Genomic DNA, 9,000 nt, shown 5'->3' with positions numbered 1-9,000 from the left:
ATTTGTAGTTTATTATTTTTTTTAGTCATACCTTGATTTTATTGTATTTATTTATTTTTACACATTTTGAAATGCAGTGTTCTTACAAGCTTACCACGTCACGCAAAATTTAACGGTCATCAGAAGCATTTAATATGGTTGCATGGTATGATGAATACTCTAGCTTTTTGATAAAATTAAATTACTCTTCTGCACGTGTGCTTATGTTTCTTTTTGGTTAAGGAATTCTTTTTGTTAGTCTGTTGTTGACCTTTGCTGCAAATATTACTGAGTTTTGTCTTTCTCTTTGCCCTTTGGATTAGTTTGCTACCTTGTTTATACTTTTCTGGCTTTATGACCTCTTCCTTGTTATAAACCAAGACTTTTACCTTACTCCTCATTACAAGAACACCTCTTTTGCTTCCTGGTTATATCTTCAAAAACAATTTTCAGTTCAAGCCTCCAGTCTGTCTGAGCATAACAGCCAGGAGTACGAAGCCACTGACAAAACATTCTAAGTATCATTGACGCGCACAAGTTGCATGGCAGGTCAGTGTCCAAAACAGTGATTGACTGGAGTGGAAGGCTTTCTTTTCAAAAATAGTGAGCCAGATAGTGAGTGACAAATACATGATCATAACAGTCCTTAGCCTTCCTGGAAATACCTATAACGTAATACCAGGACAATGACACTACCCTATAATTTAACTTCAGATTCAGGGGGAGCAAGATGGTTTGCATCCTGCCCAAGGAACAATACAAGATCTCCTTCTCCTCAGGTGAAAATTTGTCAGTCTTACCGACACATTTTTTGTGGATTAGGAGGAGTCCTATGACTGCAGACCCAATATTTTCTTGGGATGGTGCTGAAAGAGACTGTGATGCATGCCACTCTCTGTATTTGCACAGGAATACCTGTGTTTTCATATCTGGCATTAAGTCAAGTGCATTTAAAATAGACATAAGACTACACAAATGATATTTCTTATCTCCACTGTTATTCTTAATATTCATGGACAAAATATCCAGGTAAAGCCAAGGTTTGGAGGGCATTGAGTTTAGGGACTAAAAGGTTACATCTTTGTTAGCAGAAGTCCTCCTGGCTACATTGAACTGTGAGCATTGCTGTGAAGTAGAGCTGCTCACGGCAAGTGTGACATGGCAGGTATAGGAAACATTTTGTCCTAGAAATCACGGTGTGTTTTCAGATCTTGATCATAAGTGACGATAAAGAAAATTCTAAAACTCACCAAAATTTCAGTGCAGCAACACTAATTTTGTAGGCATTGTACCAGAAGGGCGTTGAAATTTGGAAGGCACAGTAAGTTCTTAGATCTTCATCTCGGTGTACTTGCTTACCCTTACCTATGGTCATGCATGGTGACCAAAAGTATTAGGCCATGGATACAAGTGGCTAAAATTAGTTTCCAGTGCATTGATGCTAGGTGTCATCTTTGTGACAGTTTAAGGAACTTCACACTCCAATTTGAGAGGAGTCCATTGAAGTAGTTTAGGCATCTGGTTAAAATGTTTCTTTTTGTGCCTCCAGCAGGAGGTTCACTGATCACTTGGTGAAGATTCAGGACACTCTGGAGAGATTATGGGTACATTCATGGGCTATGGGAAATTTTGTAGTAACCATTTGTGACGCCGCATTTTCCCTTTTTGATTACATCTTGCCTGAAGAAGAGGCCTGTGTTGCCTCGAAGGCTTGCATATTGTTATCTTTTTAGTTAGCCAATAAAAGGTATCATTTTCCTTGGCTTTTCTCTACATTCATAATGGCTAACATGGTACAACACCCTAGTACTACTGTTATGTTCACAGACACTTCCAGTTAGAGGTTTGAGTACTTTGCCCAAACTTCTTGATTCATAAAAATCTAATTATAGCTTATTTGGTTTTTTATAAAAATGAAATGCAAAAGAAAGCCACTGAGAGTGCATCACATTATTCCAAATGTAAGATATCAGATGTCAAAAGCCATTTCTGGTTGAGAGGATTATTATTATTTCATTTCTAATATTGAAATGAGCTGAGCAGTCAGCATTATGTCACAACTAGAATTTGGATAACAAAGTTTTTTTCAAATAGTCCTCCTGGGACGGACCACTTGGAAAAGCATTCATGGGAAATTTCCCACTGGGAAGCTCATATTTCCCATAGTACATGAGCGCAGCATATACTGTATCTGTCTGCTGGCCTGAGATTACCTGGGAATTCCCCAGAAGGAGTGGAAGACTGTTGCTGAGGTTAGAGATTTCCCATCTTTATCTTCTACAACCTTCATAGTGAAACACAATCAGAAATGATTCTGTTAGAAAGTTAGAATTTCTACTTTGTGGGTGCTTAAATGATTTATTCTACTTGTGTCCTGGAGGCACATCGATATAGTGATAAGCACTGCTGCCTCACACCAGAGAGTTGAGGTTGGTCTTTGACCCAGACAACTTGAAGCATTGTCACATTCTATCTATATGCACAGGGATTTTCTTTGGTTACTCCAGTTTTCTCCTAAAGGATGTGTAAATTAGGTAAATTATTTGAGTGTGTGAAAATGTAGCTTGCGGTAGACTCCCACCATATGAAGCTGATTGCTGCCTTGATCCTTTTGGTGCTGGGATAGGATCTGACATTTTTGGACCCTATGATGGAAAATGCCATTTTAGTAAATAGAATATGTATCCTTCCATTAACAAACCTTTTGATTTATTGATGAATAGATTTCTTATTTTACTATTTTATAGTTGACCTACATCTATAGTGAAGTGCATGATCAGTCATCAGAGCTGACTAATTAGTTACTTTACTTTTTTGTAATTCACCCATATGGTCGGGTTAAAAGGTTTATTCAGCAGGAACTCTAAGTCTTTAGCCATTGTATGCCTTATTTGTTTTTCTCAATCAGCTGTTTAATTAACAGCTAGAATTTACTGCATATCCACACTTAAAGATTCTTTGGGACTCAGTAAAGATAAACATTGTATAAGCATTGTTTTTTATCTCTTTCTCTTATTTCTGGTTCTGCTGAATTTAAACTGTCATTGTCCCTTTTTATTTTTTGATATATGCTCGCATATATGGCTGTTCATTACGGCCTGCTCCAAATGTTCCCCAAAAGTGTACCCACCACAGAGTAATTTTCCTAATATTCTCCTCATTGGATTTCTCAATTTATGTGTAAAATTTAAAATCAATGCTGAAAGATCATAACAATAATAATAATTATTATTATTTATATTTATCTAGTGGTTTTCTAACCAACTCAGAGCACTTTACATAGACAGTTGGGAGCAACTTCAACCACCACTAGTGTGTAGCATCCACCTGGATGATGCAACAACAGCCATTATTGCATCAGTACGTTCACCACATATGAGCTCTTAGGAGGTGAAGGGTGAGAGTGATAGTTAGCCAATTAAAGACATGGGATGATTATGGGGGCCAGAATGGAAAAGGCTGTAATGGGCAATATAGCCAGGAAATTGGAAAATGACCTGCTTTTTTTTGTTTGAAAGATGCCCAGAAATCTTTTATGACCACAGATAGTCATGACCTTGGTTTTACATCTCATCCAAAGGACAGCACCAATTTTTAAGCACTCTGTCCCCATGACTGCAATGGCGCATTGGGATCTACACACTGACCACAGCCTAAACGCTCTCTTGTGGCCTCACCAACTCTTCTTCCAACAGCAAGCCAAGCTGTTCCTAAATGGTCTCCCATCCATGTACTGGCTTAGCTTCAGGTGGATGACCTGGTCTGAAGTGCAGGTGGTATAATGTGAATCCACATAGAGGAGAATTGTCAACAGCAGGTGGAATGAACCTGGACTGTTATCAACCACGGAGATGCCACACTGAGACAGGGGTTTAGGCAGTGATGGAAACAGGTAAACAGATTAACCACTAAGATCAGTAGTCACTTTAACAATATACTCTGGTTATATCTCTGGGGAGCAGGCCCATTTTATCTTTGGTTTCAATTCAGATTGATAAAATAAATATGAGAATATAAGATTTCAAGATGTTTTCTTTTTATCTGTAGTTCATCTCTCAACACTCCCAAACCTGCCATTAGGTGGGATTGCGATGCCGACACAGTAAATAACATACTGCAAATGTCTTCCACACCTGGCTAGTCAAGTGTTGCTACATTATACCTTACTAAGATTTACTTTATTGTATTGGACTCAGATTGCTCCACAAAAGCACCTCAGCTACACATTTTTTCTACTTACAAAGTAGTAAGAGGATAGTAGAAGAATGATGTGCATATCAGTCCTTCCATCTATCCATCCACTTGTGCTGATTTTAGGAATACTGTGGCCATATCTTCTTATTATAGTAGATCAGTAATTGCAATGAACAAATTAGAACGAACCCATACTTTCACATTGGTAATATTTCTTGCTATGTTGGCCAACTTTGCCAGAGGACATTAAGTTCCACATCCCATGCTTACAAGTGCTAGACTTTCCCTGCTAATGACACATCTCTTTGTCCTTTGCTATTAATTAAACCATAGACTGTGAACAGGAAGAAAAAAAAAAATGAGGAAAAGTGAGCGCCTTAAAGCCTCTACACGGGCAAGTATTAATTTGTCTTTACAGCTTTTTCATTTCTGTCACTGAAAGTTTGTAACGCTTACATTGACATACAAAATTAAATTATATTACATGCAAAAGGCATGTGATTCTGAGAATGAAACTCTGAGCACAGTTCCAAGCGTGAATGATGCCAAGCTGACCAAATTGCAAATAAACCTTTGTTTCGGAAAGACAAGCTTACCGTATTCTCATTTCTTCTATTATATGTCACTGGAGAAGCTATCGTTTACCCCTAGGCTTCTGTTCCTCTCATTTTCTAACAGCCAGCCTGTGCAGCCAGGGGTAAATTGGACTCGGTTTAATTAAAAGAAAGAAAGGGAGAGCGAGTGAGAGAGAGAGAGAAAAAAAAAAAAAAACAACAGCCCTGAAATGAAAAACTGTATTTAAAACCTTTCAGAAAAGATAGGGATCATGCTTATCAAAACAATCACTGGGTAGCACAATTGTTCATCAGTGCTGGCAATCTAAATTGACCCTTGCAGTTATGTTGCTGGCTTAGTAGACCTTAGGAATGCAAGCTTATTCTCGCTGCTAATTTTCCGCAGCCAAAGATATTAAGTGAGCTCATTCTAACCCTGGAGTCTCCTCAAGCAGATAGAATTCCGAGTTAATGATGATTTGGGGATGATTTCTTCTTTTTTAATGCAGAGAAGCCAGTGGACAGGGAACTTGGATCTAGTTGCACATTTACATTTTTCAGCTTAGTTTGAAAAGGATTATTTAATCTCATCAAATGGAATTAAGTTCAAAGGCACGTTGTAGGTGTAAGAGTTTCTAGAAATGTACAAAGAGACGATGGCAGGTTCTGGTGTGTGTGTGTGTGGGGGGGGGGGGGGGGGGGGGCATGGTGGGGTTGTTGACTGGTGGTTGCTAGGCGTACTCCCATTTTAAACTAATTTCTGATCCCCCCCTTTAAATCTCTGTTTGTATGCATCTTAGAAAAAAATGAAATTGACATTGTATAGTTTTTTTGTTTTTTATATTTGGTGAACTGGCTGTAAGGCAAAATCTAATTATTTTTAACAAGCTTGTTGCCTAATCACACTGTGACAATGTTGCCCAGTGCTATATTTCTTTTGAGTATTTATCATAGCTTTTTGTGTAAACGTTTCACATTACCAGCCTGTGGCTGGTAACATAAAAAATTTACCAGTGAAACTTAATTCTTGCCAGCCAGCAATCAGTTTTCACTCGCCATTGTTCCAGATGATGGAAAGTAGCACCACAGGGGCTTTGTGTTTAGTTTTTTTTAATATTTAGTTTCAGCTGTATCTCCTTGTGCCTGCATATTATATAAAGTTTAAAATCTGTGTTTACTTCATATTGCGAAGTTGAAAGAAGTGACGTACATTGTGTGCTTTCCAACAAACAGTATCTACATCTGAAGCCACCATCATAAATCTTGATGTTTATTCATTTTCCTTGTGTTGTTGTGCAGACTCTTCTCAGTGTTATGTTGTATCCCACATTGCGTTTCTGCTGATTTGTTAAAACACAATGTTTTAATCTCTGTCCATTTACTAGTAGGAGGGAACGTATGTATTATCTCGGCTACTTTATTGTGAGAAGAAAATGGAACAAGTGACTTGCTATGTAGTGGTGCCTTTGTGTATATACTGTACTTAATATTTACTCACTGATTAAGATTATAAATGTTTAAACACTTCTTTTTATGATGATATTTTAGAGACTTGGATATAGCTGTCAAGATAGAGACGGAATGAGGTGTTTGATTTCTACTGAGTGTACAAGACTTAAAGCTGACTTGAGTCAAAATAGAAAAAAGATTTTGATGTGGGCTCATTGATTATGGATTTTCCCCCCACCCCTCCTGAATCCCCCCCCCCCCCCCCCCCCAAATCACCTGTGGACAATTTTTGGCACCCATTTTTGATTGATCTGCTATTTTTTCACTTTAATTGACAACAGGTGCAGCAGTTTGCAGTTTCTGAGCCACAACATTTAATATGAAACATACGGACCTAATGAATTAATCGAATCAGCTTCTCCAAACATTTGTTTCTGTTGAAGAACTAATTTTCCAAGATGCTTTGCTTCATTGGTCTCAGCTGAATAAATGTGTAAAAAAAGCTTTAATAATGTTTGTTTCATGGAATGTTTAAAAGAATAATTATTTTTAATAACTTCAGAAAACCTTATGGCAGAATTTGTTTTACTATCAATGCATAATAGCCAGTTCAGATTTTAAAAGAAAATATTGTCCACAAAGTCATCCTTTTTTTTGGAAATAAAAATGGAAGACCTTTTATACATTGTATATTATTATGTTTTACATTTCTGCCATGAAATTAAAATGATGATGAGTACTATTTTTGTTGGTGGTGTTATTTTAATGTCATTATTGTAATTCATATATTCATTTCCACAAATAGATTTTCCATTATTTGGTTTTACGGATAAATTTCTATTAACATTATTAGTATTTTAATGTCATCTTACAATATTTGTATTATTAATATTTTTTCATTATTATTATTGTTATTATTTTTATGGTCATTGTTTTGATCACATATTCATTTTCTGAAATAAATTTTCCATTATTCAGTTTTGCAGAGCTTTTCTTAATATCACTATTATAATTTTATTCTATCAATGCATTTTATATAGTAGCTTTTCACATTATTATTATTATTATTATTATTATTATTATTATTATTATTATTATTATTGTAGCTGTTGTTGCTGTTAATGCTCTCTTGTTTAGGTGCCATATGTGTTTTCTGTGAGTAGTCCAGTTTCCTCCTGGAAACTTGAAACCACATGTGAGCGAGTCCTGCAATGGACTGAGGCCCCAGCTACAATCAGGACTGATTATGTCTTGTGTCGGATGTGACCATGAGAAACCAGCTCACCATGACTCAGTAATAAGTAAAGTAGATCAGTCATATTAACAGGTGAATGAATTATTAATAGTAGTAGTAGTAGTAGTGGTAGTAGTAGTGGTAATAGAAGGGTTATTATTATCATAATCATCCTTCCATCCATCTATTCATTTTTGGAGCTTTTTTTCTCCTTTTTTTATTATTTACATTTTTTCATTTGTCTGCATGAATTTTCTTTTGGTACTTTCATGAACACCTACAGCCCCAAGTTATCGGTGTAAGGTTACTCTAAATCAACACCATACCATTCATTCAGTGTATGCCCTGTTTTGGATTCTGGAATCCCCTCTGGAGCTAAGATGGACTATGTGCCCAGCATTGTCAAGATCTCAATGATCCTGTAACAGAAACAAGTACCTCTTATTTATATTATTATTTCTCTTGTTAGGTTTTCTCCATTGATATTTAACCCATGAGTTAGATACAAAAATCAGTGTAATTGTGCTTGGTATACAGCATTTTAGAAAACATAAATTCTTAATAGTAAATTTGACACATAAACATGCATTAAATGGAACACCTCATCGGTCCAAAGCTTCCTAATTTTATAAATGTATGAGCGTGTCCTGCTATGAACTTTCATCCCATCTAGCATTTCATTTCCAGCTAGTCCTAAGTTGTGCTGATATGGGTGTTAACTCTAACTGACTCTGACGTACAAAAGCAGGTAGAAAAACAATGTCTTGTATGGATAATCCTTTAATTTACATCCTTACTTTATGAAGGAATAATTATTTTAATTAATCAAATAGGCAAAAATAAAATAAAGATTTCTACAAAAGGTATTTTGTTTCCGCCCTATCAAAATTCTTGAAATTCTTATTTATTTAAAATGACAATGAAAAACTTAGCTCAGAAGTAATAAAGGTTAAAAATGTTGCATGATAATAATGATGGTGATTATTTTAATATTTAACAGTTAAGTAACTGCCTGCTTAATTATTCATCAAGTCCAGCTGCAAGAGTTAAGCAGGTGCTGCTACTTTCTTTCTCGTAATACACTTTTTCTTTTAATAATTCATGAAACATCAAAGAGGGACCTGCGATTAACATGAACCTTTCAGTAACTCTGAAGGTATAAGAAAGCCTTTAAAAATGTATGTCACAGGGGTCTCTCATTTTTTTTTCTTTCAAAACAACATTAAATAGAAATGATTAATTTCTTGATTTGAAAAGGGTAATCTAATCAAGCTTTCACGTCACCCGCAGACTTACACCTCGGACAATTGAGCAGCAGCAGCAGCAGCAGCTTCCCGGACAATTCTTTCATGCCGCTAGCCCTTGTCGTTCCGATAACCCCTACAGCAACTCGAGGTAACCCCATTCCACATTCTTACTTTTACGCAAAGGCTTGTAGTTAAGTATTCAGAAAAGAGAGGAGTCAAATGCTTTCATGATTGATTGGCAAATTAAGCATGACTACTAAGGAACAAGTCTAAAAGGCAGTAAAAACAATAACATTTATTTTAGCTGGCTCAGATATCAGCCCAGGTGCCTCATGAATGGGGA

At 36.3% G+C, this 9,000-nt stretch overlaps 1 protein-coding gene across 1 annotated transcript in view; it reads left to right on the top strand.

The window, feature by feature from the left end:
- The window catches only part of LOC114659139 (uncharacterized), a 510,099-nt gene that overhangs the window by 257,986 nt on the left and 243,113 nt on the right, over nucleotides 1-9,000 (top strand). The gene's annotated exons all lie outside the window — the stretch shown is intronic.

Source organism: Erpetoichthys calabaricus, chromosome 10, assembly GCF_900747795.2.
Source record: "Erpetoichthys calabaricus chromosome 10, fErpCal1.3, whole genome shotgun sequence".
Lineage (NCBI taxonomy): Eukaryota > Metazoa > Chordata > Cladistia > Polypteriformes > Polypteridae > Erpetoichthys > Erpetoichthys calabaricus.
The sequence above is the reverse complement of the archived record's forward strand: the minus strand, read 5'-3'. Positions and strand labels throughout refer to the sequence as shown.